We start from the raw sequence: 25724 nt of genomic DNA, 5'->3' as shown, positions 1-25724 counted from the left end.
AACGAGAAAAATTTATAAAAACCATAGAGTTTCTAAATAAATACATAGTTACATGAAACTCTATGATAAAAACTATGAGAATGTGCCTAAAGATTCCGGCCGCGGTGCCAGCCGGGGAACAGCAACTGCAATGCCGAGACCGGTCGGGACCGCAGGGAGTGCCAGGCGTCGAAATCACGACCTAGTTCCAGTAGGTCGTGGTCGAAATGACGCGTAGAGAGAAGCCTTATTTTGGGAGAAAGCGGCGCGGAAACAAAGAAACAGCACGCACGACAGAAGGTTTGGTTTCAAATCTCTGAGGCAATCACCGTTTTTTTGGGTTGCCTGGCGCGCTAGCAAACCGTTTTTTCTGTAAATGATGGAAAAGCATATCTGAGTAACTCAAGCAGCAGGATAGGGTCACCGCCCGTTTCAATGATGATGCCAATAAATTATCATCATCATCCTACTAGAGAACTGCGGAAGGTGCACGAACGATTGTAGCGCCAATTTTCACTCTCTGGCGTCAGTTTCGTTCATGGTTTCGATGGTTTCATCAGTGGTTTCATCCAAGGTGGCATGGAAGAGGCTATGTACTGTACTTGTTTCGTCGGTTCTGTGCTGTAACGTGGTCGGTAAGAGAGTTGGCACGGCCTCAGTTCCTGTCGTTCATGTGTGTGGTTCCTGGAAGTTCGGGTTACGGCCGCTTGTAGCGCTACAGCATACTGGCTCGCAGCAGTCCCGAAGCCCTCTGTTCCTTCCCTCACGTTGCGCATCCGCGGCACAACGTAGTACGTAAACTACGCAACTGTTTTGGCCGTGCCATGGCCGTGCTGTGAAACTGCGTGAAGCGCCGGCGGCCATTGGCTATGTCCGCAGTCGAGGTGCCGACGTCCTTGCCTGGGGCCGCCATCCCGACTATCTGAGAGTTGCGGGACATTGCCAATTGAGGTACCTAGCGCGTACTCAACAGCATTGGTGCACCATCAGATGAGGTGAAGAAAAAAAAAAATCCGCGCCAGTGTGTGCCTGTGTGTGTGGTGCGCCGTCCGAGTGCCTGCGGCGGCTAGGCGGCCGCAGCGCAGGATGGCTCTGAGTTCATCGCTGTCCGCAGCTCCCTGTACTAATCGGGACTCGCATCGGTGATTGTACGGCAACATCACTGACGTGTGCCTAAGCCTAAGTGTGCCTGTGTGTGGTTTCGGCTCCGGCCGCGCACGTTGCTCGGCTGTCGCGCAATCGGGAGTCCAGGCTCCCTAGCCCGAAGAAGGATGGATTCCGCGAGACATCCAGGTAAGCGACGCGTTTCGTAGTCAGTGGTGCTTCATTTTTCTTTTTTTACCCCGCCTTTTGCACGACGTTTTCGTTGTGACAGCGCCCGCCTTGACCAGGTTTGCATAGTGTCAGCATAAGCTAGCTGCTGCCTTTCTTTGGGACGACTAGTGTCACCCCTGCGCAGTCTTCCTAGCTGAGCGTACTCATATCTCATTCTTTATGCCGGCGCTCATAGCACAGTCGTTTCTGTTTTATACGCGCTTTCGCCTCTTCACAGATGACGCTCTGTGCCGTCACCGACGACAATGTCGGTTAGCTGACTGGTTTCATCTCCGACTGTCCGATATCTTGCGTAGTCTCTCGTGCAGCCAGCCAAGCAGTGCTGACATCGAAGACTGCATATCTGATGCTCGTTTGCCGAGCAGCATGAGTGATACTCCTCCGAGAATTCCAACTTCTCTCCAACCAATTCCGCAAGTCGTGCAAAAATGAGAAAACCCGCTCGATTCTGATGTCGGTGTACATGTTTGTCTCATATTTTTTTTTGTTCACGAGTGACTCATCGTATTGTAAGGTTGGGCGCGTTCAATTTTTCTGACAGCTTTGGATGTAAGTTGAATAAACGCACGCCTAGATTTAGGAGACCTCGTTTGGATTTTTGTGTTCAATTACGTAAACTGCCAGTGTTTTCGTTCCCAACTTCTGGTTGCAGCGAACCACTGGCGAATCGCACGGCTATCGTTGACTTCGGCTCAAACGCCATGTCAAAGAAGTTTCTAGGTGTTGTCGCGTTTTGTTGATGGCGTTGAATTTTGTCGCAACCACGGTGTCTGAGGTTTTGGCGTGTCGCGCGGGTTGATGCCTTACGGAGGCTATTTTTTTCTAGGGTCTTTTCTCTTTCTTTTTAAGTTATATAGACACTTAAAGTAATGTGCTGTAACAGATGTGTGGATAATTTTTATGAGAGTTTTCTTTTTCATTTTATTTCAACGTTTTTGAAAGTGCTTTCAGCAACCAGCTCTTGCGTCGCGAAGAGGCTTTTCAGTATGCCGCCTTGCAAGGCGGTTTGCTGCTTTCAGATTAAGAAAATTAACTGCGGAAGTACTCAGAGGGGGAGAATTCCTATCAAATTTGCCATTGGAGAAAACTTTATGACGCAGTCGAACGCCGCCCCTTTTCTTTCTGGTCTGTGGTGCCGGCTATGTTCGCTTTTCGTGCCGACATGCGTATATATATATATATATATATATATATATATATATATATATATATATATATATAAGAAGAGAGAGCGAGCGAAAAAAAAAAAAAGCAAGATTGTTCGCAGTCCTTCGGCGCGTTCCCTGATACTGCAAACGCAGCAGCCCCGAATTTGATGGTAATAGCCCGGGCGTCGTGTGCTGCACCAGTTTCCTGCCCAAGGCTGTGGTGCGTCACGTTTGCTGCACGGACGGCTGGTATGCGCGCGTCTGTTGACCCGTTTCGGAAGGCTACGGTGTAATAAGCGCTTCTCGCCAGCACAAGCAAAAGTAACGGGAAGTCCAGTCTAGACGGCGGTGGCAAAAAGAACAGCTTTCCCGGGCTGCACGTTCTTGACAATGACCTGGTTCGGTCCAGACGCGCCGTGTTTTCGAACACGGCACCGTACACAGTCGACCGATCCAGCCTTGACGGACCTCCCGTGGGTTCCTTCGTGGCCAAGCAGTTCACGTGAGCACTGTGTCTCTTTGCGTAGTGTTTCGATCCCCTTTCAGCAGTAGTGTTCAGTGGACAAAAGAAAGATAGTTTCTTAAGGGCTCTGCTGTTGCTGAGCTCACCATACTTTCGAAACATAGCTTTGCCAGAAAAAAAGAAGAAAGGAATAAAAAAAAACGGGCATTAACAAGATAGGCCGAAAAGCGTGCATGTTCGTAAAGTAGTTTTGAAAGTTTATTGAACATAAATAAGTTATACTAAAGTACACACTTTTGGACCCCCTAAATTTGCTAAAGGGTCCCTACCGATTGTTATTAAGGAAAAACACTGCAATGGCAGCTGTTATTTTATACTGCGTGATAACATAAAACAAAAGTAGCTGAAATAAGTAAAACAAGAAATACAGTTGTAGAGAAAATTTTACACACATTATACATTTTCTAGCAATTTTATTTTTACATCAACATCTACAGAGGAAAAGAAAAAGTGAGGATGTGTGAATGCATGATCAATGCTATGCATTGTTATTAAATGTTGCTTTAACCTTTTTAAGAAATGTCTGCAATGTTCTTAGGATGGTACGGTTACTATCAAGCCTATTTCAAAGTGAAGTAATCTGCAATGTGTTATTAAGGGAAAATAAGACATCCACCCAATTGTAGCAATTGCTACAAAGGAAACCTTATACGGATTTCCTCGAAAGAAAAGCCTCGCAGCTGAAGAAAAATTGGTCCTGGTCTGGGATTCGAACCCGGGACCACCGCCTTTCCACCAGGCGGCTAGCAGATGGCAGGATGAAGTCAAATTTGTCAACAGCTTGAAGCAGAGGCAAGTGTTTGACGTTCTTTCTAGCAAGCCGTATGGGGAGTTTCCTTTGTAGCAATTGCTGCGATTGGGTGGGCGTCTCATTTTCCCTTAATTATCTCCACCTTGCGGGTTCCCGCAGAACTGTTAGGTCAAAATCTGCAATGTAGAGTGACTTTAATTAGTATTTACCCTAGGCAATGAAAAACGACTGTGCTCAGTGAGGGGCAGAGCAAGACTGTTGTCAGGGCGAGTTTTTAATTTGATGCATGAGGGAGGTGATGTTGTACATTGTCAGATAGTAAACGTTAAGGATGTTTGGGGACCCGCCATGGTGGTTTAGCAGCTATGGTGTTGCGATGCTAAGCACGAGATTGTGGGATTGAATCCCAGCCATGGTGGCCACAGTTTGATGGGGGCAAAATGCCAAAATGCCCATGTTCCGTGCCTTGGGGGCATGTTAAAGATCCTCTGGTGATCGAAATTAATGCGGACCGCACTATGGCGAGCATCATAAACAAATTGTGGTTTTGGCACAATTAAATTCATGTTCATGGTACTAAACAAATATTTTTTCCTAATGTGCTTATTGTGGGGTGCTATGATGCGAAAAGCTCATTTTTGAAGTGTGAACACTGGTGACAAATGAGTGTTGTATGTGCAACCCCAGATCGCTATGCAGTAATTAATGTGAGAGCCAAGGAATGTGTAGTAAAGGTTGATAAGTGTGTCCGAGGGAGGAAAGGGGGGGGGGGGCTCAACCCTCACGAAGGTGCCTTCAGAGCTTGCCAAACTGGCTTAGAGAGAGTTTAGCTGAGTATGCAAGGCACAGTGTCTGGCTTGATTGTGGGCATTCACATGGAAATGCAGTGTGCTAGCCATGGTTGGATGTTGAAGCTAGCTGTCATTCACACAACACTCAAAACCGGTCTTCTCTTGTGTATCATTATCAACACTATCACAGAGGACAATAAACTTTCCTTAGTAAAGGTGTGTAAAATTTATAGTGATAATCACATTTTAATGTTTGCTCATGGGAGCAATAATATATCTTGCAGTGAATTGGGCTGGTGACACGTGAGGAATAGCTGGGCTGAATCCAAACTGACAGATATTTTAACAATATCAATTTCAAATCTGTCCCTTATGACTTAGGATTGTGCAACATTCTCTTGGACGCTGTTGTTGCCATTCTACGCACCTAAAATGCGGGCCACATTCTCTTGGACCCTGTTTTTGCCATTCTACGAACCTATAATGCGGGAAACTAATTGAATTTCGCAAGGCCATTGGAAAACACTTTTCGCTCTGCCTTAACAAACTACATGTAGATAACAAGTCCTATATCTGCCGTGCAATAACCCACCAAGTTTGTGAAGTCGGCAGTTCCATAATGCACACCACTGAGACCCCAAGCACGTCCACTGTGGGTGCCAGTAACTTGCAAACCAACTCACCATAGCAATCTAATGCGTCTAATGTACATTGTGTCTGCAGATTCCAATCGGGACATCCTCCATTTTGTCACGAACACTTATAACACTGCCACTCAGGCTACCACAGGCTTCTTGCCATTTTTTCTTCTTTAAGGACGTGAACTGTCTTCTACTCTCGACACCGTACTTCTGTATTACCCAGATGCCTCTGAATTCACCCCTCTTTCAGAAGTTGCCCGGCATGCTGAAGAGTGCCACCAGCCAGCTTGCTCATTCTGGTCCGATATCCAAGGCATCCAAAAAGATAACCACAACCACGATCAGCCTGCACCATGCTTTGCTGTTGGCTTTGGCTGCCATTCCACTGTCTAGGCCTTAGCTCAAAGCTTGCTCGAAAATATCAGGGTCCGTACCAGATCGTTGAGTGTACATTGCCTGTGTGAACTATGTGGTCGAACCGGTGATGCCATCATCAGACAGGTGCCGCTGTGGCTGCTAGACAGTTCACATCAGCTGCCTAAAGCATTACCTTGACATCCTCATTGTGTCAACACCTTAGGTGTCCAGGATGGCTCATCTTTGCCGCCGAGGCAGTTGTGGAGAATATGCATGTAGCGCTGTAGGCACTGCCATCGCATTGGTGCAAAACACGAGCTCGTGTTGTTGATGCCAAGAGCTAGGACTTTTCGTACAGAGCCTCTTTTGATCCATTGGACAAGTTTTAATAAATCCCACTTTCACTAAAAATAAATTCGATTCTGTTCATTTTATTAATGTGCACTGCATAAGTAACTAATACAATTCCCTGTCTGCAACTGTTAACACATGCTCAGCCGATATTGTGGTACTGAAACGCAGCTTTCAAGTAATGTAATCATCATCATCATCATTATTTATTGGACCCTTAAAGGACTCTTTACAGGGTATTATATAAGGGGGAGGAGCCATCATAGACATACACAAGTCAAAGATGTTACAACAAGAATGAATTGAAATAACGCAGGTTAAGTAATGTGAAAGCAACCGCTCTTTAAGTTCTTCAGGATCATGCTCCATGGCAATTGCATCTGAGAGTTCATTCCATTGCTGGATTTCTATGGGTAAAAATGATTTATTTAAGGTAGAAGTTGATCCATACAGGCACTGTAAACTGAGTGAATTGAACAGGCGTCGAGACGAATGTGCTGGTCATGAAATTCTTAAATGAGAAATGGGCTACAAGTTCATTCGATTTGTCCATGAACGCTGCATTTAAGGGGAGGTGTGCTTATTGCCGTCCGAGGTTCGATAACCTGTACTGACATACGTCTTGCCATAAATTTAGAGGTCATATGTGCTCGTTCATATCAATCATGAAGACTTCATCATTTGTGTCGGTTGTCGTCCACCATCCTTAGAACATTTTGCTCCGATCAGCATGATGTACTGAGTACACTAATCATGTGTAGTTATTTTTGTCCCTGGTTTCTTCTCGGTACTGTTATTCTTTCTTGGAAAAATTGGCATGAATATCTATCTGCATGCAACAGGTCGTCATCTGAAAAATCAGCTTTTTGCACACACTGTTTCTTCCTTAAAGGCCAGACCCACATGTATGCTTGCGGCCAAGCTCGAGGTTACGTCTGCATGCTTATGTATGCACAGACGGTGCAGGACAGCTCAAGTGCGTCAAAGCACACGCAGCGCAAGTGTGGAGATTGTTCCAGACAGATATCAGTGCTTGAGCTGCCTTGCTACTCTGCTACGGCGTAATACAATAAATTCTTGGTGAGGCTGACTTATCTCATGTGAGAAGGTTCATTTTCTTTACTCTTGGTGCTGATTTAAGCACTCTAAAAATAAAACATTTACATTAATAAATATTTATGCATCTTGAGGCGCTGTCAATAACGAAGTATGAAAATATGCCTACCAAGGGGTGTCTATGAGTGAGCCAAGCGAGCATGTGCTGGTGCACGTCTCTTGTAGACGCAAACTACCATTCCTCATGACGTGCGATTGGTGCAGGGCGGGGTGCTACAAGCTTGTGCACTGTGGCAAGCCTATGTGGGGTCTAGCCTTTACCTAACACAGGTTGTCTTAACACTTACTCGATGTACTCCTCAATCATCCAGTACATGAGACCTTATCCTCACATCGCCCACCCTAGTACCCCTTTTTTATTTATTTATTTATACTGTCCACCCCCATTGAGGGTCATAACAGAGGACAATGCAGTTACATACATGAAATATGTACAATGTATGTAAAGTTGCTTAACACTTGTTACTTCACAATGAAAGAAGATATTCGCTTAAATGCTGTTCAGCACACTTCCAAATTCACTGACATTTATAAAAATAAGTTATTGCTGGTTGCAAGGGATCGTGGTTTAATTCAGTTTAGTTTGTTGGTATCTATCCCTCATTTAAAAGTGGCAGAAGTCATTTGTGATTATAAAAAAATGCTCTATTTGATGCTGTTAACTCAGATTGTCAAGCCTTCATCACTGACTATTTCCTATTTTCTACTCCCAAAAATTTGCAGAACACCAGTTAAGTTTTAAACAAGAAGCAATGTATTTAATCAACCACTACATCTCACAAAGGTGCCTTTCTACCCATCCACATGCTCCTTGGTTAAGCTCATGCCTGAAGCACCTTCTGAACAAGGAAGAAAAAAAAAAAAAAAGGAAACCTTTTTCGAAGAAGTGCCACATACACAAATGTTAAAGGGCATTGTATCGCATATTTTACTATGGCCCAAGGTTACAAACAAGCAGCAGTGAACAGGGCGAGGCAGTATCGAAGATAGATGTATCTTAGATACTATCTTAAGGTACTCTTTGGATATCTTGTATCTGCATCAGAGTACATTTGGCAAGATGTGTATCAATGTCTGTATTTTCGATACATCATGCAAAGTATTGTGCATCTTTAGATACAATATACACTTATTGCAAAATCCACAAAGTAACTCAAAGTCACTGAGGTAAGCAATTGACAGTAGTTGAAGGTTACTTTAAGAAGGACACTTTATGCTAACAAACTTTTAAAAATTACCAATCGCAATTGATATAATTGATTGTTATGCGGCTCTATAGCATCAACAATTAATAAAATTTTACTATCTTCTTAATTATAGTCACTATGAAAAATGTTGCAATCGGAGAACCTAAGTCAAACCAGTGCTGATAGCATACCGTATCGCTAGAAACATTATGCTTAGAACCATTTTTGAGAAATCTGTTCTGAACATGTCGGGTGAAATGTGTTGCTGTTCATGCTAGCAGTCAACGTACATTTGGCACAGTGCAGAAACATATAATCTGGAACAGCAATACACATCACTTCAGATGTTGAGTGCTTTGATTGCACTTTGCAAGTGCTGACCCAGTCATTAGTAAGCACAGATGTTCCGTAATGGAATTCAAGGCCACAAAAGTGGGTGCTAAACAAGAGAGAAACCAGAAGTGCTGGTTGTTCATGACTGTAGGTAGTATAGCGTGAAGTAGACAGAAAACAGTGCTGTGTAGGTCTACTTCTTCCTGTTGGTCCTGTATACTTCGTACCGACAGTCAAGAAAGGACAGTTTTATTGTACTTATTTTGCTATCTGCGGTCACCTGGTCACTGCTGTCTCATATCAACCTTTGTGCCACCGCCCTGTTTGGATTGAGTTGACTTAAAAGGCACCATTTCCCATTCCCAAATTATTCTATGGCTGCTGCACCGAATTCAGTCCGCAGTTGACCATTAGAAATTATATGGATAACACGAGACAGAACAACATGGCTCCTATCACAATTAGCGAGCACTGGAATAAGTTGTATACAAGGGAAAGCAGAGCCCACAATATTTGGTCTTCCCTTGTCACTCCACCTAGTTTTTACTATTTCACATGCAATCCGCTGCGGTAGCCTAGTGGCTATGGCATTGGGCTGCTGAGCTCAAGGTCAGCATGTGACCCCACCGCTGGGTCAATTCCGGCCGCATTCTGACGGGGGCAGAATACGAAAACGCCTGTGCAACGTGCACGTTAAAGAACCCCACGTGGTCAAAATTATTCCAGAGCCTCACAAACTACAATGTACCTCATAATCAAATCGTGGATTTGGCATGTGACACTCCAGAATTTAATTTCACTTTATTTCAAATGCATGCTTACTTACAAATCTCCAACTATATCTATAAAGGGGCCCTCAAAGACTTTTCAAGCCACCGTCTTTCGGTCGTTGGTTGTGTAGATTGACGTTTGGAGAGGTAAATAAGTGTATGCTGTCCAAAGTTATCGAAAGATAACCAAGAAATTTCGAAACTCAAGAAAAAGAATGCATACCCTCAAGTCTACTCCTCGCTGCCGATGGTAACAGCCTGAAGCGCCTACACAAGGAAAGTTTGCACTCCATCGTTGCCTACATGTTATATGTTCATGGACTCCAATGTGCTGATGAGGCTGTTACCATGGCAAAAAAAGTGCCTATGCACATCCTAGTACATTTCATGTTTGCCACTACTGGTCGAGCAACCTAGGACTGTGCAATGTCCGTTTTCTTCAGTTCACCTATAGTTCAGTACAGCACTGCGAACAACAAAAAGGGTGCTGCAACTACAATGCACTGAGGGGAGAAACCTGTACTGCATTAACAAGGCTAGCGGCCCTAACAAGGCAGCGAGGTGACAAGGCTGCTTACGAGTGTACACAAGCAAGAAGAGAAACTTTTGGGCACAGAGGCCGGAGGTATGCTGCGATACCAGAGGCGAAAGAACAGCCAGCACTCCTGTGTTTTGTGGTAGTAGCGACCTTTTATTGCGATTGCAATTATAGGAATACTCTAGGTGCATTTTTGTAGTCGTCGCCATGATGTTCTGTATAAGGTCCAGGTGCACTAACATCGTGGCTGCATGCTGTATGCTGTGTGTGCGAGTGAAAGCGTGTGAGGGTGCACTGAGAATGGTGGCTCGATCTTGCATGCGCAAGGAAGGAAGGAAGGCAGGGAGGAAGTGCGCCATCTTCTTTTATCTTGCGCAAAGTACCAGGGGAGCATTAAGCTCTGGTGGCGGCTGCGTATGGCACAGCCGCGCGAGTCTTATGTTGAAAGTGATCTGCCATGGGGACAGAGTCAAGGTGCGCTGAGTGCTGCTAGCTTTGTGAGCGCTGTGTTCTTGACGCTTAGTTCGTGCTAAAGTGATACGCAGCATGGAGGTCAATTTGCTTGCTACTGTTGCTGCGACCCCTCACGCCAGGGTTTTGATAGCGAGTTTGCGTGGTCGTTGAGTGGGATGTGTTTATGTTTGCTTGTGCACACATAGCAACATGCTTGTTAATTTACTTAGTAAGCGAATGTTTACAAACTTGTACGGCTGATAAAACTACTATCCTTACTTCATACAACTGTAATAATTTTCTATTGCAATTGATGCATTGCTTTTTGGGTGAAAGTTCTGCCATAACTGTGACTTTTTTATAAATGCCTCTGTTTGTGTTCATATAAAAAGTACAGCAAAAAAAATAAATAAAAAAAAATAAAATAAAAGCTTAATTTATCAAGCTTTTGTTGGAGTGCAGTGGTTATCTGCAACCTTGTTTTGAGCCAATCATGGAGCAGCCAGTCTTGATGTTGATGATGCTTCTGGTGAGCACCACCGGGTGATGATGCAGTTGGAAGTGACGTAGTGATTTGTTTGCGTGATTAAAGAAACCAATATGGACGCTTTGACCTATGCTAAAGACATCTTCAACTGTCAGTCTATGCAGTCCGCAATAGAAAGATGGTGGCTTCAAAAGTGTTTGAAGGCCCCTTTTTAACTTGTGGCACTCTACAGAGTAACCACCTTCTTGTTTACCTCTATATGGATACTTTGACAGAACAAAACATGCTGAATAGTTTCTGCACTGTGGATACTTAAACATGATAACAAGACATGCTGAATAATTTCTGCACTATTTTCAGTCGTTACAGGCAAATATATTCGTCATCAGTAGATTTTCCCACATAATGCTGCGTACCCTTCTCAGGGTTTGAGCAATAGTGCTTCGATGTATCATGACTTTGACTTTGCTTTGAAAAATAGTTCCATAGCAAGTTTTCTCTCCATCATCCCTATTCACTATGCTGTTCCCCCACCTCAGCTTAACACCCTTTTCTCTACCACTGTCCATATGTACGCAAACGTAATATTTACTGGTTAGCTCCATGCACATTTGCACATTTCCTCCACTGCGAGACATTTTTGAAAAGTTGCCAACATTTTTACATGTTTTTCTAATGTACTGTGTAAGAATGTGAAAGACGAGTTTGTTGTCATATGCAGGTGATTGCCGAGATCTTCCACGCTGTTTATGAGCATATTTTTTTTCCCTGCTTTCTACCAAAGTGTTGAGCATGACCAATGACAGTTGGCATGCTTTCTTAGATAGAACATTATATGCTATGTCCCATCTCTTTTCTTGTTTCTGTGTGTGTTCGCGTCTAGTACCCAAGATGGATTATATGCTGTTACATCATGATCTGTCATTTCCTCGTCTGACAGGTGCAAACTTAAATCAAGATGCGCATTTTGCAAGACCATGATCAGCGATGCATATTGCTCCACATTGAGTCCTGACATTTACTTATATTTACGTGAACATTGAACATTAAAGGGCCCCTCACCAGGTCCAGCCATTTTGAGCTGACAAGCTCAGAGCATACAGTGCGCGCTAACTATCGTGTTTGCAAAGTATTGCATCGCTACGCAGCGTGGAAAGGTCTGAAATTTCAATCCAAATGCTGATTTTCCTTTCCCTCGTGGTGTCCCTGCTCCAAGCCGTACTGTGCCATACACGTGTCCCTGCACCTACATACTCGTGTCTGCAGTGGGACGTCAACCATCGAGGCACGTGACTTGAGAATTATTCAAGGCAACATTGGTTATTTGTGTGATCTGTTGCTCAAATTGATGAATTGAAGTCCATAGAAGTAATAAAACACGCAAACGGAATGTCTGCATGTTTTATGTTTTACTTGGTACTGAAGCAAGAGAGATGGTACATCCGCTTCATCTGCTTGTTCCCATGGTCGTGCAGTCACGTGTGCAGGTGCGGAAACTATGCCATTTTTTGCCGTGTTCCAGCGCATGATCATGCTCTGCGATCTGCTTGTGTCTTCTCAATATTTGTGTAGCACTGAATTATACCGCTAGTCAGGTGTCCTCGTGCACAGCGCTCAAAATCGTGCGCTGCATGAAACGAGACAATCACAACAGGTCGCGTGCGACGCCGTCAGCGGAAGTGCGCAGCGCCACACACACAAAAAAAAAACGAGGAGAAAAAAATTAAGGCAGGGCCTGTGACGTGTGCGTCACGCAATCCTTGAGGTCCGGTATGCGAGAATGCAGGGAAGGAATTTCGCTTGCGGAGGCTAGACAGGGCGAGTGGAGAGTGTCTCGCTTGGCAGTGGAGCTCGCCTGCTGAAATCATGGGTTTGGGCACTGAATTATTTCTATCTCGGCTATTAATGAGCCGATTTGAATAATTTTTGCAGCAGAACACTCCCTAGAGGACATGCAACAACTTCCAGCGTATAACCAAAATTTGCTATGGGGCCTGGTGAGGGGCCCTTTGAAACAGACTTATCTGGTCGTGATAAAGACAGTGAAAGTATTTGCATCTCATTTAAAATGGGATGGTGGTATGTGTATGTTACCAAGTTAGTTCTTTCAACTTTCCAGTTTTTCGATGTCTTTAAGTAGCTTGATACACTATGCTGCATTAAATATCATTTACTGATGCATAAAAACGAGTAGTGCATTGCATGATGTATGTTTTACAAACAAGCCTATGTCCAGTAAAATGCACACAACCTATTCATTTTGTAATATGCAGGTTTTGAACTGAAGCTTAGTGTGGGACAATTAAGAACATGTGCAAATGCGATTAAGCTGTAAGATAAGTTGCTGGCCTGCTTTATGATTGGACCATAAAGCAGTGCATTTTACCGAGTGTAAAGGCGGCATGGAAACGTCACTGATTGTGCAGTGTAGCTGCGCTGGTCTGATGCAAGTTCGGCCAGCCCCATTAGACCATTGCGGAATGGCAACAATACCAGATTATGTGGTCAGAAAATGAATGTTGCTTGTTGATAATGGAAATTCGAAAGGAGCTGCTGGCAGGAGAAATGTACGAGTAAACACCTGTAAAGTGGCCCTATAGCAGAGCCATAATGAGGAATTAACTGATTGACTTGAATTGAAAGCTGCCTTTATTTTTCTCATAAAGCAATATTCTGGAACCAGTCACAAACTGTATCAAAGTATATTAAGATACAGTGGCAAGTAACATATTGGAAAGAATGGATCTGCCAGTATCTTGTGTCTGTGTCTACCTTCTATCTGTATCATGCTACCTTTGGAAAGCGCCTTTGCCCAGCCGTGTATATGAAAAGTGTGCTTTATCTGTACACTTTCCATCGTTGTATGACAGTTCACGAAAATTTTGGAACATGGTCAGTAGCAACAAGTCCCTTCTCATCCAACTCTGTGATGCCATTGGTGATGCTGTGAAGGTTTCTGCAAGATTTGGAATAATGCTTTTGTGTCATTCTACTCCATGTGACCGCTTGACCTGATCAAAACATTGGTTTGAGATAGTTCGCGGGTCATAATTAAAAGGCGTTCACGGCCCAAACTAGATGGGGGACAAAGAATGCAATGACAATTGTGTTCCTCATTATTGGTGCCTGTCCTGTTGTTGCTTTCTTTGTCCTCATCTAGTTTACACCGTAAATTTCTTTGAATTATCCTGATGTTCCCAATTTAAGATTATTCCAATGTCACTTATTCCATTTTTTTTCATGGCATCACTGGTTTGATCTAAAAACTAAAATTATTTGCTTCTGCTTAGACAAAGGGCATGAATTCCAGGTTCCTAAACAGTACATCAGCACACACCACACTGCCTGCGGTGTGTTTCTTCTTCAGTGCGTCGTCGTTGTGCTGTTTTCACCCTTTTAGATACATTTCCATACTCGTCTATTTTTTATGTGAATTTTTTGCACAATGTTTGCAGTGTTGCACCATGTGGAGTGATTGGAAGGTAGTCCCCATATTTAAATTTTGTGACATACACTCTTCCTCAAATTATAGACCAATATTGTTGACTGTTCCATGAGCAGCTCAATGTACCGTGCAAGCTCTTGGAACATGTCATTTATTCACACGTCAGTTTTCTTGAGTTTAACTCGCTTTTTACGGAAAACCAACGCTGTTCTGAAAAGCTTTTTCTTGCAAAACACAAGTTTTGTCATATACTAATAACCTGTGCTGTGCTATTGATAATGCCTTAAACGGAGGTTGTTTATTTATTGACTTTGAAAAAAGCCTTTGACTCTGTATTGCATCTGCTGTTATTTAAACTTTCTAAGCTTAACATTGATCCCAATTAGGCTGGTTAAAATCCTTCCTAACAAACAGATCCCAGTATGTTTCCACTAACAGGCGTGATTCTTCTACTGTCTCAGTGACACTTAAGATTGTCTTAGGACTGCTACTTTTTCTAATACATAGTAACGACCTCCCTTTCAACACATCTTTTATCAGATGTTATTTGCTGATGACTATGTCGTGTATTAAGCTATCACTAGCCCTTCTGATCACTTTTTGTTAGTCCACCATTAACCCTATTTCTTCATGGTGTCTTCGTTGTGGCTAATGAAGCTAAAGGTTAACAAATATACATGCATGAGTTATTTGCCTTTCTCGTTGCACTGTTCCTTTCACATATAATCTTAGCAGTAACCCGCCTTCTGTCATAATAGATTATAAATACTTTGGCGCTCATATTACTCACAATCTCTCCTGGACCATGTATGTCAACTATATTACTGAGAATGTCATTCACATGCTTGGTATTCTATGCTCTAATTTCTATTCTGCCGCTGTTACCGTTAAGCTTCAACATTATAAAACATTAGTCAGGTTGAAACTTGAGTATGCCTACTCAATTTGGGACCAAAGCCTGGCAATGCTTCAATATTGTTAAGGCTACTCAAAATAGAGCAGCTTGTGTCATATTTTCTAATTACTCTCATCACTCTGGTGTATAAAGAATGAAAGAAAAGTTTGGCTTCTTAGAATTGGCTTCTCTCCGTAAACTACTAACACTGTGCCTTCTCAAGCACGAGGTATATTACACTAACCCCATCCTTGGACACCACATGTCCATCCTGCATGTCACCCTGCACCGATCACTGTTAAGTCTCATCGAGCTGCATCAGTGTCTATTTTAACTCATTTATTACAAGAAAATAAATAAAATAAATGTTGCATCCACTGTGTATGGGGCAGCACGTGGGCTGGTATAATGTAAAACTAGTACGATCTGCTTTTATTCCAAATCTGCCATAAGCCCTCCGTGGTGGCTTGGTCTCTGTCCAGATGGGCAGGGCCCAAGCCATGCTGACCTATCTCGAAGGGCTAATGGCAGATTTAGGATAAAAATAAATTGGAGTAGTTCTTTCATCCACATGAAGTGACCACTCTAAAACAAATAAGATACCATACCTTTCGCCCTTTATAATTTGGGAGAACTTCTTTTGTGGCACTTTGCACCCCTGGGAGTGCAGTGCAGTGCACCCCTGGGAGTGCCAGGTGGAATGGGTCCTACTTCTGCATATGGTTGAATTTGTCCAAAATACAAAGTGAGGAACGAAATTCCTATTATTTCTCCAAACAAAAATGTTGTTTACTGGTCCGTTGCTTCAGCAAAACTTTCTCGCCCACAGCACACCGGCACACGTACTGCAGCCACTGTCTGCTGCATTTTCTCGCTCTTCAGAGAGACAATACGTCACGTCGACAGCAGACAGCTCGGCGGCAGTCGCTACTGTGTCATAGCAAAGCTGGCACCAGTAACCATGGTAACACAAAGGAAATTCAAACTCGGTGCCTGCCTGTACAGGTGGGGACCGAGCCATTCTGACCTATCATGGATTCTAATGGTGGATGTGGAAAAAAAGCATATAATAGTTTGAGGTTATCCTCACTCAGGTCTTAATTGAGGCTGAAGGCCTTTGGGTTGTTCTCCTGCAACTATAGAGAAGTCGTTGGTGACTCTAAATTGGTTTTCAACCTCAGTGGAAAATACATAGCTGTCAAACTCAAAACAAAAATTGTGCTTTAGCTGTTCACCTATTTTCATAGCGCAGACAAGTATGCGAGCACAGAGGGGGCAGATGCAGTATGGCTTTTCTCTTGGTCTGAGCTTTTACTGAATGGTTGGGTGTTCACCTAGTATAGATCCTTCCACAATTAATGTGCTGCAATTTTTGTATACCTCTTAGCTTTTATTTATTACTTTTTTTTCACTGTAGAAATAATAATTACCAGTAGTATGACTCGCAATAATGCTTGTAACCAGTGGGATAGATTATGAGAATTTTAAGCTTCATTATCTTCTGGTTGTATGACTGGAAAAATAATGCAGATCCAACACATGCTGAAATGTATGTGGAGCTAATCTTTCATGAAGCAGTTAATGAGGTGCTGGGCAACTAAATGCATCACATACAAGCAAAATGCAATGTCATGCAATGTTATTTTCATACACTGAAAGGGTGACAACATTGATCTTGTGCAATGTTTGTTTATGCACTACACCATTCACCAGCTATGTTGAAATGCAAACATCGTGTCAGGTGGATGCACAGTGTAAGCCGTTGAGGCAGTGATGTGCAAGGACAAAGGCAACATATGGTGCTTTTCGAAAGAAGAATGGCAATGAGGAGTGCGTGCAAAGAGAAGTACGACATTTAAGCTTTCTGTACCTCTTGTGTCAGAGTGGCACGTACCCATTCATGAGGATTGGTCAAGAATGGGCAGATGGCAAGTGGCGCTAGAATGGAGTAGTCCAGGTATAACAAAAAATCAGAGAGGCTGTTGAATATCATGCACCATTCCATTATGACGTCTGTGTGCTTCAGAGATAGCTGACGTTATGTGCAGGTTTTATGTCGTGATTTATTGTTTGATTGCAGAGAACAGAGGTGCGCTCACTGGCATTGCAATGTTCACATATCATCTACTTGGCAAAAACAACTTGCACGAAAATATGCTTTAAAAGTGCATTTGCATGTAATTTAGATTTTGAAAAATTGACAAAGGGCATTGACTAAAAGAAAAAAAAAGTATGGCAGATGAAATGCGTTTGCTGATGCTTTTGTTGTGTAGAGTTGGCATGTGTAGCAACACACTGTTTGATCGAAAGAATGTCAAGGCCCTTTGTGGGTGACGTGACGCAGTTAGGGAGAGGCCAGCATTATGTGTGCTGCCACCATTGTTCTCGTTAGTGACAGACAGCCTTTGTGAGTTGTGTTTACTAGAGTGTCTGAACATCAAGTCTTTGTTGAGAGGCACTTGCTGACAGCTCAGTTTTTCTGCGACAGAACCACTGCTTATGAGCGCTGTCAGGAAAGTGGGTGAGCAAAGGTTTTTGGCTGCAGGCACATCAGAAGCCACCTGTCAGTGCAGTTTCTAACCTGAGGGACAGTTGCCTTGCAGACTCTATTACCGATTTTCTTGACTTTAGAGGAATTAAAACACTAGAACAGAACATGCAAAGTTTTTGCAACATGACTAGCAGTTGTCATGGACTCGATAGTGATTTAGCTATGTCAGATCTTATTGGCCTGCGGTAGGTTTGCACTGCTTTGTACTGCAGTAAAATTTCAGCCTTTTGCTTTTGCCTTCCAAGCAAAAATTTGAATGTAATTAGGTTCAAACATTCATCAATGCCGAAAAGCATTCCACGCACACACAAACTGGTTGCTCTTATCTTGCTGACAGACCATCTTGCATTATTTAGATTCTTTCTCATCTAGGATCCCTCTCTCCAACTGAGCCAAAAGTAATTTTGAAAATCCTTAAAAGTAATCAGCAGGTATACAAGATGCCATGCTTCATAAACAACTTACATTGATAACAATGATAGAATTGCTGCGCCAAACTGCCCTTTATCGCAGTTATTGCGCCATGCCTGCGCCCGCATGCACCTTATCTGAATATTTGAGCAGACAAACAGAAATGGAAAAATGGGGCGATAAAAATGAATGTCGTTGCTTTTGACAATGCTGATCGTATGAATAAAACGCCTTATTTTGCACTGTGTTGTGTTTCGCGAAAATAGTCTGTATTCAAAATAACGGGATGGTCGTGGCTGCAGGGGCACTCCGTGTTTTCCCGTCTCTGGCCCGTCGTGCAGCCTGGTGTGCATTGCACGTCATCGTGAAGTGCGTGATGGGCACAATTTTGTTAGTTTGCAGCTTTCTGCTTTCACCGTTTTGTTTAGTAATCGCACAATCATAGTAGAGGCGAGCTTGTGGTAGGTTCTGGCAGATTCCCAGTGGACCTGGTCTTCACTATTGCAGCTGGAAGTTGAGCATGTGCGCATGATGTCACGTCTAGTTGGCAAAGAGGTCTCTGTCATGAACATGAACAGATGAAGTGTTGTGTGACAGCTTGCCGCCCACCATTTCATTAGCTGTCTGGTGCTTATTTTTGTGACGGCCATGTGCTGCTTGACCTAACCAGTGCTGCTTTCTCAGGATCCTGAGCTGAACTTTTGGTGTTTTGTGTAATTCTTGAAAATCCCTTAGTAGTGCCTATATGGCATTCTGAAAGTCGAGAAATCGCTTAAACAAAAGTGAGGGTTAGGGTGACAGCATTAATGGCAGCAACTTTGTTCGTAACTGCCCTGTTTGTGTCATTGTGTGAGTGGATCTTGTCCATGCCATTAATATATAGCGTGTGCCAGCTAACATTAGCCAAGCTGGTCAAAGAAACAATACATTAACTAGTTGCAGTGCAAATTACGATTATGACACCTACAATGTTTGGTTGTCAGAGGTCTGATGATCATGAGGGAGACAATAAAACCAGCGTCTTTCTTTCTGTTCTATCTTGCTTTGCTCTGGTTAGTCATGCTTCTGATCAGCTACCAAGTCACTCAGCTAGTAATTTCATTTGTAATTATAATGTCGATATAACAAGATAACTTCTTCTTGGGCAAGTTGGCTTTTACTGTAAGACACGATTTTTGTAGAGCAAAGTTCAGAAAAAAAGTGTGAAAAGAAAAAGCAGACAGAAAGAGTAGCGCCTGTATTCATGTCTGCTCTTTCCTTTCATTGATTTTTTTCTTTCCTGAATTTTTGTGCTACAAAAATCATGTCTTATAGTGTTGGAGAAAGTACAGCTGCCCATTTCTTTAAGCAAATTGTGTAAGTGCCAACCAGAAAGTGCATCAATGCATAGCCGTGGGACAGACATATCATTCTGGATAGAACAGCATAGCAGATGGGAGCATAGCGCTGTGGCTACCATGCGCTTTAAGCCCATGAGCTTACTGTGATGCATTATTATGTGTGAGGATATTGCACTCAGGCTGTGTTGTTAAACAACCGTGTGTCTGTACGTGTCAGCTTTAGTTTGGCAGATGGAAACGCTTCAACAGATGAAACATTCAGCAGATGAAACAGACAACGAAGCCAAGGACAGCTTGGAGGAAAATAACGCTTTATTAAAGGGAAGAATTAACTGTAAAGTCAGGTTAAATTAGCATTTATCCTTGTTTTTTTATAATAAAAAATACAGTAAGTTGAAGAAAATAAACTTGCATCTTACTATAATACATAATAAATACAACTTTTCGGAAAGTAACAAACTTTTTCATTAAATGCACGTGGAGCTTCCTTTTTTTCACCAGTGCAATAAGTTACTGCTCCAAAGTATTTCTCTCTCACAGCAAATGTTTTTGTTCCGAAAGCTATATTCCTGCTCCAAATTGTGATTTTTCCTGTTTGTCTAAAAAGGAAAACCTGTTTGGTTGTTCAGAAGTTGGTCTTGACAGAAGTGATTCACGAAACTAAAAATTTGCTATTCTTTGTGCACCCAAATATTCACTACGCAATGAAGCAGCATTATCAATAGGCATGCATAAGAAAGGCGTTTATTTCATTTGCATAATGCAAGCTGTTGCTTTATATATTCTTACCTGGCACAAAATTTCAAACTTGAGATGTTTGTACATAGGTACCCTCGGCTGAGTATTATTGGCAAAGCTATTAGAAGAGGGGCGCACGCCAGAACTATAGACAAGATAGGCGTTTGTCTTTTCTAGACTTCTCTGTATATGCGGGTTAACTTGGGCCCCTCTTGTAAAAGCAGTGTTTCACCAACTAGCCCAAGGAGTACTCCTATCAATAGTAAATGTTGCCATGAGCATATTTTACTATGATTTTAAAGTTATTGCAAGTGGCTTGTCTGCAGCACCTTGCGACGATGCCATCTGTATGATTTCTTCTGTAGCTCCTCGGCCTCTGTGTGATGTTCAGCTGGCTCGACGAATATTCGTCACAAATAGGGATAACACGGCGAGGTAGATACTCATTCCCTGTCATACTGATTGTGTCTGAAGACTTGTTCCTCTTTGCACTAGCAGTAATCGGAATGCATAGTCATGATGGGGCATTTACTCGCTTCATATTGTGCTGCAGTGGCATTTTTGAAAATTGAGGCATCAGTGTTTCAGTGAGTGCATGGGATGCGCCTTTGCTTCTTTTGTAGGGTGGAATCACATAAACACTGGCTTTATACTCGCTGTTTCATCACTAGTAGAACATGGAAGTAAGACCATGGCGTACTGTTGCGCATGAGTCGAATGCATTTATAACGATGTACTTGGGGCCTACGAAATAATTCGTTATGCAGGTCACTTTGTTGTAAACGCTGTGCACTGCACACCTCACAATAGAACTGGGACAGAATTATTCCTTCGTTATACAGGTCATTTCATTGTAGAGCCGTTTGTTTTAGAGGCACTTGAGTGTATACTTTGGAAGAGGACATGCTTACAACTAAAAAGGATAAGAGAAATGAACAACACATGTGGCACAAAGTAGAATGATTTGCTTGCTTCTGCATTTAGCGCATGATAACAGCAGGCACTACCAAGACAGAACACAAGTTGTGAGGCTAAAGATTACATTTTGAAGAGAAGTGTTTCGAAGACTGTGGCCAACATGTATGTTTTCATGTGTGCCTTCAGTGCTTCTTCCTGTGTTGTCGATTTGCAACCCACCAGTCTGTCGAGGTCAAACTAAATATGGCTTGCTACATCCATGATGACAGCGATTTTGACTTGTGCAATATTGTCGGCCTCACTTGATAACGAGATGACCACGAGTCTGGCAGCGATGACAAAGTGCATCGTGTGTCCTAATGCCACTGGTTTGCAAGTCCTCCATGTGATCTCATTTCCGATCAGTTGCTACCGTTGTGACATGGCATTTGACTAGCTACACAGAGTAATTTTAGTAAATTTAGGAACATTAATAAATTTGTAGTAACTTGTAAATAGCTGCAGTTTTAGTAAGTTGTAAAATTAGTAAATTAGATTTTCATTTATCTTATGTTCTTAACGAGCAAATGGTACAACGAAGGGTCCTTGGGCTAATCCTTTAGAGAGACTTGTGAATATGTGTAGCAGTGAAGAGATTTATGTAGGCCTTAATATTAGCGTGGAAAAATCTGCGATTATGATCCTTAGTGAAGAGATCAGTAACAACATATTATTGATTCAAGAAGTCATACCCACATAGTCAAGCAGTATAAATACCTGGGTCTATTCATAAAAGAAGGAAAACCTTCAACATCTACCAAGGAAATCTGATAATGAAGTAAAAGTGGAACACCACTATAATGAAACATATACATAGCACTTTGTGTGTACAATAAATGTGAGTTGCCACAAGGAATTTGGAAAGGAGCAATAATACCAGTATTAATGTTTGCAAACAATGAACAACTACGATTCTGTGCATAAAGATCTGGTTGGAGTTGGAAATCAACCACTGGTCTATTGGTTGGTTAGCATCGAGGGTCCACAGTAGAACCACAAATGAGGCAGTTCAGGGTGACATGGGTTGAGCATCTCTAGAAGTCAGAACTAGTTCTGAAGAAAGATTCAGGAGTGTGGATGAAAAGAGATCGGTGGCTAAAGTGCACAAATATCTTTACGTCAGAAATGTGGACATGGAAGAGGGGAAAAAAGTTGTCAACTAAGTACAGGGTAGTTGGAGGAGGGAAATACACAATGGATATGAGTACAGCCTGCCACCGCTGCAATGCCGCTGAAGAGTCCACTTCCCACATCGTCCTGGGATGCACGAATCTCCAGCTCAAGGACACTACAGACAGGGGAAAGTACCAGGAAGGGCCGCACTTTTTCTAACAATTTTGACGAGGTGTGGCCCTTACATGGGACCGAACCATTTGGTTCGGCCCTGTCTAAGGGTAGCTAATAGATGGCTCTAGATACTATATGCTGCTACTAGATGGCTCTCGCCATATGCTAGTGGCACGTGGAATTACACAGTGCGCGAAAATTTGCTGATGCACACGCGTGCCATCAGGGCACTGAACGCGAATACTTCTCAGCTTCTCAAACTTCTCAGAATACTTCTCAAACAAAAACACAACAGAAGACTGAACTAACTGACTTGCAGCCATATAGTTTGGCACAAATAATCGGAATGCAAAAGAGAACATGTATGCAAAATTTTATTATCAGTGGACATTGAAAAATTACCAAAGTTGCCCTTTAACAAAAAAGGCACATTTGATAAAAGAAATACTAAAAATTTTTAAAATCTTGAGCTTTGTAGACAGCTCAACTCTAGCTCATACTGCATAAAGATTCAGAAAGCACAACTATGTTCATGACCTCTCTTATTGCAATTCATCCATACCATCTTTCAAAGTCTCACCCCACCCAAGGCGTCACCAGCCGCCGTCGTTGCTTAGTGGCTATGGTTTTGCGCTGCTAAGCACAAGGTCCTGGGATCAAATCCTGGCCATGGCGGCCCACATTTCGATAGGGGTGAAATGCAAAGATGCTGGTGTAAATTCATTTAGGTTGTGGGGATCGAGGTGTCTTCCCGCGCCTTGTCGCCTAGCATGTGCATTGTGCTTAGCTCAATCTCTGGTAACCGCCGCCGTAACGGCAACATGGCGGACACGGCTAGCGTGCCAGAGCTAATTTCTCACGTAAACCGTAGTTCTCCCGCCCGGGTTTGAATCACCGCACGAGCGTCACCGGGACGCGCCCTGATTGGCCTCTTGAGTGGCAGCCCCCGGGCGCCCTCTCCACCCGAGCTCTCTTCCGCTGAGCACTTTGTTGCCGCGACAGCAGGGTTGCCAGAATGGGCTGTAAATAGCCAAATTGGGCCTCTTTTTATGCTGGTTGGCATTGAAAATTCCGAGTTGGCTACATGGCTATATCTATGCTATTTCTGTCTTGAGGAGTTCCGAGTACCTGGTCAACACTGACAAAATTCGGGAACGCTGGTTTATGAACACCGAAAGTGCATTGCTGCTTGAAAGATATGTAGACAGTCTCGAAGGTTGTGTTTTGTGGGATTCTCACCCGTGCTTTTTGGACAAAGGAATGACAACACAGTAGTGCAAACAATCACAAGGGCATTTATTGCACCTTTAATAGATCATTGCCTGCTAGCCGAGTTGCTATCCACAAAACATGCCGATGGGCGCGCGACAAATCGCGAAAGTCCGACTCACCGCGACCGGACAGCGAGCGAATATGTTCGCCCCATGCTGGGCACCAACGCCTGGTCGATCACGTGTACGGTCACGAGCGGTGGCGCGTTCGAACGAGGCCTCACGAGACGGTCTCGCTGAAGCATGGATCAGCGCACGCGCGGAACGTCCGGGCCACTTTCCGACCCGCAACCAAAGAGGAAGCGCCTCCTTTCCGCGCCCAAGTAACCCCGCCGTGAGGCGGCGTTAGCAGCGCAACACTCGCGCTATCTCTCGTACTGCGCTTCAACCACACCGACCGCCGTGGGCCCCAGGCCACGCGGCGAAGCCGGAGTACAGGAGCTATACGGGGAAAACAACGTATCAGGGGACGCGTGAGAGTCGCGCATGCCCACATCCTTCCAACCTTGAACCACTACATATTCTGGCGAAACATGTCACACGGTCTAACATCAATGCGTGCTTCTCGAACAAGGTAGTACTGTACATGCAACAGTGGCCGCGCCGAGGAAATGTCCCCACGCTGTTCATAACATGCGAGCCGACATTGTCCTTGGGGTACACCGCTGGCGTCCACTGGTCACGGCAGCAGCTCTGCAGACTCGACGGCATGATTCCAGGCCAGGACTCCGGAAACGGCGACGCAGTAGTCGGCACGAGCAAGCGTCGCTCGCGCCGACTCGCCCTACTCGCGAGAGCCGCAGTAGCTGTCGGTGACCGCCAGCTCTTTTTTTCCGCTACCGAGGGTTGCGAGCTGGATACAGGCGGCCGCCGAAGTCTCTGCGCTGAACCGGCCACAGCATCACCATTGCCCGGGGTGGCTCGATCGTAGTCCGGGGCAGCAGCGCAGATGATGTGCAGGTGACAGCGAACCAGGGGTGACTCCAATCACGCTGCGTACACTCAACACACTCGGCAAACACTACAGTAGTGCAAGTGAGGGAAATTCTGCATGCGCATCGCCCACGTGGTACGATGTCCAACTCGGCTAGCCAAAGATCGGGCAGCTACTCAGATGATAAGTTCACGTGAACGAAGCTCGCTTCCTTGAGTCGAACGAGTAATTTCAATTCGTGCGAGGCTAACTAGAATGAGGGAAGCAAAGCGCAACACCTCAACGCCACGGTCCACCAAATTGTGTCCTTCCACGTGCGACAGGCAGCTTCGAAAAGCCTTAGGCCTAAAGCGTCGCTACCCTGACAACAACCGGCATCCAAAAACAACACCCAAAATGGGCGCAAGACAGGCAGCCGCGGGGAGACGTCAGCTCTGTTAGGTGGTCCTACCCCGCTCGGTGCACGCAGCATCCGCGTTGACGGCGCCCGCCGTCACAGATGGTGTCGGAGCGCCCGGTGCCAGGCCGCAATACCAGTCAGCCCGTAGCGGCACCCGTGGCCCGCGGCCACCTAGCTTCCAGAGCCGCGACTTTATTAGAGTCAAAGAGATAGAAGAAGCTATTTACATAAGAAATTCGGACCACCCACGAGGCTTCCGTACTCACTCGCTTCAGGCTTGCCACTGCTCCGCGGGCGCTAAGCCTCGCTCTCCCAGGATGTAGACCACGTGACTCTTGTACCGACAAATGTCATTAAAAAAAGAACACTTGCGAAAAGGCTTAGCATGTTGACATGTTCAAACACACTACAGCCACCGTCACCTCGCTCAAGAAAGCACGCCGCTAACGCTAGCGATCAAAATCCACGCTAGCCCTATGCTTTGGTTCAAACAAAGGTCTCGAACAAAGCAAAACTGTTAAAACTATCGTCTGATACCCCAAGAGCCCCACGTTGGTCAGGAACGACAGCAAAGTAGTGCTAACAATCACAAGGGCATTTATTGCACCTTTCATAGATCAATGCCTGCTAGCCAAATTGCTATCCACAAAACATAGTGATGGGCGCGTGACAAATCGCGAAAGTCCGACTCACCGTGACCGAATAGCGAGCGAATATGTTCGCCCCATGCTGGGC

At 44.0% G+C, this 25724-nt stretch overlaps 1 protein-coding gene across 14 annotated transcripts in view; it reads left to right on the top strand.

The window, feature by feature from the left end:
* The first annotated feature begins 535 nt into the window (after nucleotides 1-535).
* The window catches only part of LOC126527418 (uncharacterized), a 476501-nt gene continuing 451312 nt past the window's right edge, over nucleotides 536-25724 (top strand). For 7 of the 14 annotated variants that reach the window (XM_055068432.2, XM_055068435.2, XM_055068434.2 and 4 more), the window contains exon 1: nucleotides 539-1272. The gene's annotated coding sequence lies outside the window, so the exon portion shown is untranslated. Of the gene's footprint in view, nucleotides 1273-2530; nucleotides 2965-25724 lie in introns of those variants that run through there. The other 7 variants (XM_050175237.3, XM_055068437.2, XM_072284423.1 and 4 more) reach the window with 5 other exon arrangements.

This window comes from Dermacentor andersoni, chromosome 9 (genome assembly GCF_023375885.2).
Source record: "Dermacentor andersoni chromosome 9, qqDerAnde1_hic_scaffold, whole genome shotgun sequence".
In the NCBI taxonomy this organism is placed as follows: domain Eukaryota; kingdom Metazoa; phylum Arthropoda; class Arachnida; order Ixodida; family Ixodidae; genus Dermacentor; species Dermacentor andersoni.
This window is presented reverse-complemented; position numbering and strand designations above follow the sequence as displayed.